This window comes from Manis pentadactyla, chromosome 1 (genome assembly GCF_030020395.1).
Source record: "Manis pentadactyla isolate mManPen7 chromosome 1, mManPen7.hap1, whole genome shotgun sequence".
NCBI classification, from domain to species: domain Eukaryota; kingdom Metazoa; phylum Chordata; class Mammalia; order Pholidota; family Manidae; genus Manis; species Manis pentadactyla.
In genome coordinates this window covers 78876831-78887120 of record NC_080019.1, presented here as the reverse complement: position 1 = coordinate 78887120, position 10290 = coordinate 78876831, and the positions used below count along the sequence as shown (strand labels likewise).

Genomic DNA, 10290 nt, shown 5'->3' with positions numbered 1-10290 from the left:
GGCCGCTCTATTTTGTTTTCAATTTGAGACGTCCTCGTCTTCCCTGTCTCTCCGCCCTCTCTTCCTTCTCTTTGCTCGCGGATGAAATCAGAACCCTGGCCTGGCCTCGCGGGGGTCGAGGGACAGCGGGCTGGGCGGTGAGCGGGGTCCGGGCGGCACTGGCGGCCGAGCTGCGCCGCGAGGCGGACTCGCTGGGCTCTCTGGGCTCGCAAGTGGTGGCCGAAGTTGCGGGCGCCTGGCGCTCGCGTCTGCGGAGAAGACAAGGGGGTCCCGCAGCGAGCTGCTCCCCGCGGGGCCTGGGCGTCGGGTCCCCCGGATCTCAGCGTCCGTGGCAGGGGAGACGGGTCCGCCTGCGGGACCGCGCCCGTGCAGAGCGGCTGCGCTTCCCGCCCGCTGCCGCGCTTTGAGCCTCCTGCGGGCTGCTGGCGCGTTGCACCGGGCTGCCCTCGTCCCCGCGCGTCCCTGTCCCGGCCTGGTCCCGCTCACCGGGCCCCTCCTGTGTGTCACAGGCCTTCCCTTGGCGCAGCTCCACGGACTCGGGCCAGGCCGGCTCTCAGGTAAAGGGTTACAGCAACTTCTTTCTGTGCTTGGCAGGCCGAAGGGGGAGAGGGTGCAGGAGGGAACCCATCCGTGTAGCAATTCGGGCAGACTGGGAGATGTATTTATTTGGGGGTGAACTTGCTTTGTTTCCATAAAATAAAAAGTGTATATTTCAAGACTTAGATTTTTCTTTTATTTATTCTCTGGTCTTGCTTATCTTCTGTTAGGTACTGCAATTCAGTTGAGTTTTCAATTTTACGTTTCATATGTTAAAATGTATCCACCAAAACTACTACGGAATATTATAATATGTAATAAGGTTGATTGCCCGCCCGAGTAATGTTTTGAATTGGGTGTTGTTTCCGTTAGTAGTAGAAAGATAGCCTTCATCTATTTTACTATCAGGGTTAATCTTGAGGCACTAGCATCCGATCCATTAAATTTGGAAAAGCCACATATTCTCATCACCCTCTATGATGTTATGAATTGCTTAGGCCTGTGACATTAGGGAGTAGAGTTCATTAACATTCTGATTTGATTAAAAAACACAAAATTACCACTTTTTATCTATAAGGGATTGGATACCTTGAATGCCTACGGGAAACAACTGAAAATCTCACAGAAAAAAATAAGAAAATTTAGTAAACTGTCCAGTTGCCTCTGTTAATGATTTATAGATATCAGTAGATGTGATATACATTAACTAGAAAATACAGTAGAATAAAATAAACTATTCTATTTGGTCTGATAAAACACAAAATTGAAAAACCTATTTAAAAAAAGACAACATATGAAAATGTTGGGAAGGAAAGGACTTGGTGTGTCAGGGAAGTCAGATACAGTGAGAGGAGAGACCAAAGTCAAGAAAGCAAAGTCAGTTTTAATACACTCTGCATAGAGTAGCAGAGCGGGCCTGCCTGAGATAAGACAGGCAGGCCTGGATGCTCATTCTGAGGCTTCTTTTATGTGATTTTGGCAGGGCAGAGAGGTCCTTGATTGACAGCTGTCAGCTCTCTAGGCTTGTTCTGATTGGTGAAATGAGGACAGGGCTGTGCTGTGCCTGTGCTTCTGATGTTTGTTATCTGGGGGGACCCTGGACATTTCCTGAGTCGCTCTGGGACCCTGTGGCTTCATCTGATTAACTCTCTTGAGTCATTTCTGGCTTTCTGGTTCTATTTGATCAACTCCCTGAGTCATCTTTGGGGGGCCCTTTCTCCTTTTCATCCCTCTCATTTCTGTCTTCCTGCCTAACAAAAATACATGAAGTGTATGAAAATATATAGGTAAAAAATACAATAAGATATATAACATTTTGCTACAGAAAGAAACTATTTCTCTAAAAGAATATACAAATTAAATAAATTCCTAATTGAAATTTTTTGTTTTTAAAGCCACTGTTTAGCTCATGTGGAAAAACATTTAGCAGGAAGATTTCAATTAAAAGAAAAATGTACAAATATACATATGGGGACTTTACTACATAATAAAAGCTATAGTGAGCAGATGAATCAGTGAAACTGAAGAAGGATTTAGGAATAAAAAGAAAACTGACATTTGATAACCATACATTTTAAATCTGGGTGGGGACATTTAATTGATCATGCTTGGACAATCAGGCATGTATTTGGGAAACTAATAATAAAACTGGAACTTTACTTCAGTCTTAACATACAAATGCAATCTAAATGATTTACTAATTTAAATCTAAGTATATGAAACCAAAAAGTAGAAGAGAAACCTGAATGATAGGTGTGAGCATGGCATGTTGGGAAAGCAATTTTGAAGTTGATGCAAAAACCAAAAGCCCATTTAGGGACATGATTCTTACTAACATTTGCTTGCAAAAAACAGATACAAATGGAAATTGTTAACAGAAAAAGAGCTAATTTTAATAATAATTATATACTACTCACCTTTAGATGTACCATAAATTATGTAACCAAAATGTAGCTCTAAATGTTCTTACATGGAAATCTCCTCAAAGTGTATGTTGAAACACAAAAACTTAAGTTGAAACCCTTGTATATTATATATACACACATACATATAATGTATATTTTATATGTACAATAACATTTTTGTAAATAATTTATAGACTGAATTATGTGCATTCATATTCTGTTGCCCAGTTCTATAACATAAATGGTTATAAGGAAAAAAGTGATGTTGTAATGTGAAAGAAAATAATAAATAATAAAGATCCTGAGAGTATAATTAGTAATTTATACAGAATAATTCTTTTCTGAGTATATTAGTTGTCATTCTCTGTAGAAAGAAAAGTATTTTCTTAAACAAAACTTCCCATATTGTTCTTCTCTTCAACTACTTTCTCCTTGAATGTCCTCTTTCAGCTTCTTTGTTTGAAAATCCTTTCCTATATCTCTTTCCTTAATATTGTTTGTTGTGATGTTTCTTATAGGTACACAACTGAAATGTTTTGCCTAAGGGATTTCACAACCTGTTAACTTTTTTATAAACAGAAAATACTGGAAATGTTCATACTCTATATATTTCATCAGCAAAAGGAAAACATTTAAAATTGGACTACAGGAAAAAAAGGATGCATATCAAAACTGCAGTAAAAATAAATGTTAAATTTTGAAAAACATTCTTAAAATTTTTCATATAAATGACACAAAAAGAAAGCTAAAAAAACTAGCAAACAGAAAAATGGACAAATGACAAACAAGGAGTTTATAAGAATGGAGATGTAACTAACTTAAATATGTAAGAAAAACTTCAACTTCATTATAAGACATGGAAAACAAAACTAAAATGTTTTTACCTTTCAGATTGGCAATGACAAAAATATTGGTAGAACATCATATTAAGAATGTAACATCTTTGTCTGATATGTGAATTGATTCAAATTCTTGGGAGTGATTTGACAATGTATGTCAAAGTAAAAATCCACAGAACTTTGATCCAGCAATTCTGCTTCCATGAATTTAATACACAGATCTACAAAGAAGTATATGTAAGTGTTTTTCAGCATTGTTTGTAATAGCAAACATTTAGGAACAGTTTGAATTACCATCATTAAGTGCCAGTTAAATAAATAATGATGCAGCAGCCATTAAAAAGAATAAGGTACATAAGCTGCAGTGAAATCAACACTAAGGCATTCTAACAAATGAAAAAGCACGATACAAAAAGGTATATAGAAGGCTGCCATTTATATTAAAAAGCAAATTTATTAGTTTGTGTACACGTAGAAAATCTCTTGGAAGACACAAAAGATTTATCTGTGGCTGTATTTTAAGATGCGAAATGGGTTGTAGGTAGGAGGGATTCTTAATTTTCATGGAAAAAAATGTAACGCTCAATGACCTGATTTATTCCAGTGTTTGCAGATAACACCTATTTAAAAATATCTGTCATTATAAATGTAATGTTTCTTATGAAATGATTTTATTATAGGTCAATGACATCCTGTTTTGTTACAGTTTTTTAATACTAGAAGACTAGCCAGAAAATGACATGATTAGGCACAAACTGGTAATCTACCAAATAACATATTTGGCATGGTAATGTTTCCTTAAATGAATTATATAAAATCATGATAATATTATTCTTTCAATATTTTTTGTACTCCAAATAACAAATACATTGCCCCCTTGAAAGCTAAAATGGAGAGACCTGATAATCCCTTTAAATAATAATGGAAACAAATCTGTTTAAGAAAGTTATCTAGGATCACAGGAAGGTGGCGGCATGAGAGTTCAGAGGAAATCTCCTCCCCAAAACATATATATTTATGAAAATACAATAAATACAACTATTCCTAAAAGAGACACTGGCAGTACAACAGCTAGGATACATCTACATCTGTGAGAACTCAACATCACACGAAGGGGGTAAGATACAAGCCACGGCCAGGTGGGACCTGAATGCCCCCTCACCCCAGAACCCGGCGGGAAGAAAGGAGTTGGAACGGGGAGGGAGTGAAAGCCCAGGACTGCTAAACAACCAGCTCTAGAAATCCACACCCGGAGCGCAAACACAAGGTGTATGGGGTGCTGGATATTAGAGGAACCGCAAAGCAAAACCTGTGGGCAGGTCCCCGCAACTGGCGCCCCTGAGACAAAAGAAGAGCGAGTGGTTTCTGCAAGTCTTAAAGAGACAGGGACCCCATTGCTGGACAAAGTCGTCCCAGCACACTTAGCCAGGAGCTGGGAATCCTGGGGAACCTTAGGCGCCGTAGACTCTGGGGAGGCAGTACAGCTCTGAAGCCCCTCATGGCACTAAGCATCATGCCAGTTGTTCCTCCAACTGGCGCAGACCCCGACACACCAGCCCAGTAGCAAGAGAGTGGTAGCACATGCTGGGGGAAGCGGCGCTGGAAGGGACCAGGAGCAGATCGCGTGCACTAATGATGCCAGAGGGGACCAGGAGAGGCTTGTGCAAGCCCGCAGCAGTGGTGACCGAACAGCCCGGGTGCGGTTCGCACACACCAGCGGCAGTGGAGCCCGAGGAGCCCTGTAGAGGCCCATGCAAGAGAGCCCCGCGTGAACCTGCAGCAGAGCCAGAGGGAGCAGGCATGTTCCCAGAAGCCAACTAGAATCCCAGCCCAATGCATAGCCGCCTGGGCCAGACCCAAAGGCTGCTGCTGGCATACAGCTGCATGGCAGGGGCACCAATATCACGGAGGAGTGCACCTGGCGTGCCTGCCACTCCCTGCAGTGCTCCGTGCTGCTCTGACGAAGACCCCGCCCACAGCAGCTTAGGGGATGAACCCGGTGGCTGCTCCAGGAGTGCGGGTAACTGACACAGGCAGTGGAGAAGGGCAAGGCATCCAGCAAGCAGGAAAGGACTTTCTTCTCCCAGCTGACACACCCGCAACCTGCCTACAGCCACTGCTATCACCATGAAAAGGCAAAAAAATTTAGTCCAGTCCAAGATAGTTCAGAAAACACCTGAGAGAGGATCGGCAGAGACAGATTTAACCACTCTCTCTCCCTGAAAAAGAATTCAAAATAAAAATCATAAACATGCCGACAGAGCTGCAGAGAAATATGCAAGAGCTAAGGGATGAAGTCTGGAGGGAGAGTACAGACGTCTGGAGGGAGATTACAGAAGTGAAACAAACTCTAGAAGGATTTATAAGAAGAATGGATAAGATGCAAGAGGCCATTGATGGAATAGAAACCAGAGAACAGGAACGCATAGAAGCTGACATAGAGAGAGATAAAAGGATCTCCAGGAATGAAACAATATTAAGAGAACTATGTTACCAATCCAAAATGAAGAATATCCACATTATAGGGGTACCAGAAGAAGAAGAGAGAGAAAAAGGGACAGAAAGTGTCTTTGAAGAAATAATTGCTGAGAACTTCCCCAAACTGGGGGAGGAAATAGTTGCTCAGACTACAGAGGCACACAGAACTCCCGAGAGATGGGAACCAAAGAGGACAACACCAAGACACATAATAATTAAAATGGCAAAGATCAAGGACAAGGACAAAGTATTAAAGGCAGCGAGAGAGAGAAAAAAGGTCACCTACAAAGGAAAACCCATCAGGCTATCATCAGACTTCTCAACAGAAACCTTACAGGCCAGAAGAGAATGGCATGATATATTTAATGCAATGAAACAGAAGGGCCTTGAACCAGGATACTGTATCCAGCATGATTATCATTTAAATATGAAGGAGGGATTAAACAATTCCCAGACAAGCAAAAGTTGAGGGAATTTGCCTCCCACAAACCACCTCTACAGGGTATCGTAGAGGGACTGCTCTAGATGGAGCACTGCTAAAAAGAGCACAGAACAAAACACACAACATATGAAGAATGGAGGAGGAGGAATGAGAAGGGAGAGAAAGAATCATCAGACTGTGTTTGTAATATCTCAATAAGTGAGTTAAGTTAGACAGTAAGGTAGTAAACAAGCTAACCTTGAACCTTTGGTAACCACGAATCTAAATCCTACAATGGCAATAAGTACATATCTTGCAATAATCACCCGCAATGTAATTGGACTGAATGCACCAATCAAAAGACACAGAGTAATAGAATGGATAAAAAAGCAAGACCTATCTATACGCTGCTTACAAGACACTCAACTCAAACCCAAAGACATGCACAGATTAAAAGTCAAGGGATGGAAAAAGATATTTCATGCAAACGACAGGAAAAAAAAAGCAGGTGTTGCAATACTAGTATCAGACAAAATAGACTTCAAAATAAAGAAAGTAACAAGAAATAAAGAAGGACACTACATAATAATAAACGGCTCAGTCCAACAAGAGGATATAACCATTATAAACATATTTGCACCCTTTACAGGAGCACCAATATATGTGAAACAAATACTAACAGAATTAAAGGAGGAAATAGAATTCAATGCATTCATTTGGGGAGACATTAACACACCACTCACTCCAAAAGACAGATTCACCAGACAGAAAATAACTAAGTACACAGAGACACTGAACAACACACTAGAACAGATGGACCTAATAGACATCTATAGAACTCTACATCCAAAAGCAACAGGATACACATTCTCAAGTGCACATGGAACATTCTCCAGAATAGACCACATACTAGGCCACAAAAAGAGCCTCAGTAAATTCCAAAAGATAGAAATCCTACCAACCAACTTTTCAGACCACAAAGGTATAAAACTAGAAATAAATTGTACAAAGAAAGCAAAAAGGTTCACAAACACATGGAGGCTTAACAACATGCTTCTAAACAGTCAATGGATCAATGACCAAATTAAAATGGAGATCCAGCAATATATGGAAACAAATGACAACAACAACACAAAGCCCCAACTTCTGTGGGACGCAGCAAAAGAAGTCTTAAGAGGAAAGTATATAGCAATCCAGGCATATTTAAAGAAGGAAGAACAATCCCAAATGAAGAGTCTAAAGTCACAATTAAAGAAATTAGAAAAAGAAGAACAAATGAGGCCTAAGGTCAGGAGATGGAGGGACATAATAAAGATCAGAAAAGAAAGAAATAAAATTGAGAAGAATAAAACAATAGAAAAAATCAATGAAACCAAGAGCTGGTTCTTCGAGAAAATAAACAAAATAGATAAGCCTCTAGCCAGAGTTATTAAGAGAGAAAGAGAGTCAATACACATCAACAGAACCCGAAATGAGAGAGGAAAAATCACGACGGACCCCACAGAAATACAAAGAATTATTAGAGAATACTATGAAAACCTATATGCTAACAAACTGGAAAACCTAGGAGAAATGGACAACTTCCTAGAAAAATACAACCTTCCAAGACTGACCCAGAAAGAAACAGAAAATCTAAACAGACCAATTACCAGCAACGAAATTGAATCAGTAATCAAAAAACTACTCAAGAACAAAACCCCTGGGCCCGATGGATTTACCTCAGAATTTTATCAGACATACAGAGAAGACATAATACCCATTCTCCTTAAAGTTTTCAGAAAAATAAAAGAGGAGGGAATACTCCCAAACTCATTCTATGAAGCCAACATCACCCTAATACCAAAACCAGGAAAAGGCCCAACCAAAAAAAGAAAACTACAGACCAATATCCCTGATGAACGTAGAAGCAAAAATACTCAACAAAATATTAGCAAACTGAATTCAAAACTACATCAAGAGAATCATACACCATGACCAAGTGGGATTCATCCCAGGGATGCAAGGATGGTACAACATTCGAAAATCCATCAACATCATCTACCACATCAACAAAAAGAAGGACAAAAAACACATGATCATCCCCATAGATGCTGGAAAAGCATTCGACAAAATTCAACATCCATTCATGATAAAAACTCTCAATAAAATGGGCATAGAGGGAAAGTACCTCAACATAATAATGGCCATATATTATAAACCCACAGCTAACATCATACTGAACAGCGAGAAGCTGAAAGCTTTTCCTCTGAGATCGGGAACAAGGCAGGGATGCCCACTCTCCCCACTCTTATTCAACATAGTACTGGAGGTCCTAGCCACAGAAATAAGACAAAACAAAGAAATACAAGGAATCCAGATTGGCAAAGAAGAAGTCAAACTGTCACTATTTGCAGATTACATGATATTGTATATTAAAAACCGTAAAGACTCCACTCCAAAACTACTAGAACTAATATTGGAAGTTAGCAAAGTTGCAGGATACAGAATTAACACACAGAAATCTGTAGCTTTCCTATACACTAACAATGAACTAATAGAAAGATAAATCAGGAAAACAATTCGATTCACAATAGCATCAAAAAGAATAAAATACTTAGGAATAAACCTAACCAAAGAAGTGAAAGACCTATACCCTGAAAACTACAAGACACTCTTAAGAGAAATTAAAGAGGTCACTAACAAATGGAAACTCATCCCATGCTCCTGGCTAGGAAGAATTAATATCATCAAAATGGCCATCCTGCCCAAAGCAATATACAGATTCGATGCAATCCCTATCAAATTACCAACAGCATTCTTCAATGAACTGGAACAAATAGTTCAAAAATTCATATGGAATCACCAAAGACTCCAAATAGCCAAAGCAATCCTGAGAAGGAAGAATAAAGTTGGGGGGTATCTCGCTCCCCACCTTCAAGCTCTACTACAAAGCCACAGTAATAAAGACAATTTGGTACTGGCACAAGAACAGAGCCACAGACCAGTGGAACAGAATAGAGACTCCAGACATTAACCCAAACATATATTGCCAATTAATATACGATAAAGGAGCCATGGACATACAATGGGGAAATGACAGTCTCTTCAACAGATGGTGCTGGCAAAACTGGACAGCTATATGTAAGAGGATGAAACTGGATCACTGTCTAACCCCATACACAAAAGTAAATTCAAAATGGATCAAAGACCTGAATGTAAGTCATGAAACCATAAAACTCTTAGAAAAAAATATAGGCAAAAATCTCATGGACATAAACATGAGTGACTTCTTCATCAACATATCTCCCCGGGAAAGGGAAACAAAGGCAAAAATGAACAAGTGGGACTATATCAAGCTAAAATGCTTCTGTACAGCAAAGGACACTATCAATAGAACAAAAAGGTATCCTACAATATGGGAGAGTATATTCGTAAATGACAGATCTGATAAAGGATTGACATCCAAAATATATAAAGAGCTCATACACCTCAACAAACAAAAAGCAAATTAAAAAATGGGCAGAGGAGCTGAATAGACAGTTCTCTAAAGAAGAAATCCAGATGGCCAACAGGCACATGAAAAGATGGTGCACATTGCTAATCATCAGAGAAATGCAAATTAAAACCACAATGAGATATCATCTCACACCAGTAAAAATCGCCATCATCAAAAGGAGAAACAACATCAAATGTTGGCGAGTTTGTGGAGCAAGGGGAACCCTCCTACAGTGCTGTTGGGAATGTAAATTAGTTTAACCATTGTGGAAAGCAGTATGGAGGTTCCTCAGAATGCTCAAAATAGACATACCATTTGACCCAGGAATTCCACTTCTAGGAATTTACCCTAAGAATGCAGCACTCCAGTTTGAAAAAGACAGTTGCACCCCTATGTTTATCGCTGCACTATTTACAATAGCCAAGATATGGAAGCAACCTAAATGTCCATCAGTAGGTGAATGGATAAGGAGGGTGTGGTACATATACACAATGGAATATTACTCAGCCATAAGAAAAAATCTTATCCTGCCATTCTCAATAACATGGATGGAGCTAGAGGGTATTATGCTCAGTGAAATAAGCCAGGCGGAGAAAGACAAGTACCAAATGATTTCACTCATATGTGGAGTATAAG

At 39.7% G+C, this 10290-nt stretch overlaps 1 protein-coding gene across 4 annotated transcripts in view; it reads left to right on the top strand.

The window, feature by feature from the left end:
* Positions 1-10290, top strand: part of PLSCR4 (phospholipid scramblase 4) — a 141194-nt gene that overhangs the window by 80090 nt on the left and 50814 nt on the right. The window contains exons 1-2 of one of the 4 annotated variants that reach the window (XM_036896417.2): positions 39-137; positions 510-557. The exons of 2 other annotated variants lie outside the window; for them this stretch is intronic. The gene's annotated coding sequence lies outside the window, so the exon portion shown is untranslated. Of the gene's footprint in view, positions 1-38; positions 558-10290 lie in introns of those variants that run through there. One more of the 4 variants, XM_036896416.2, reaches the window with a different exon arrangement.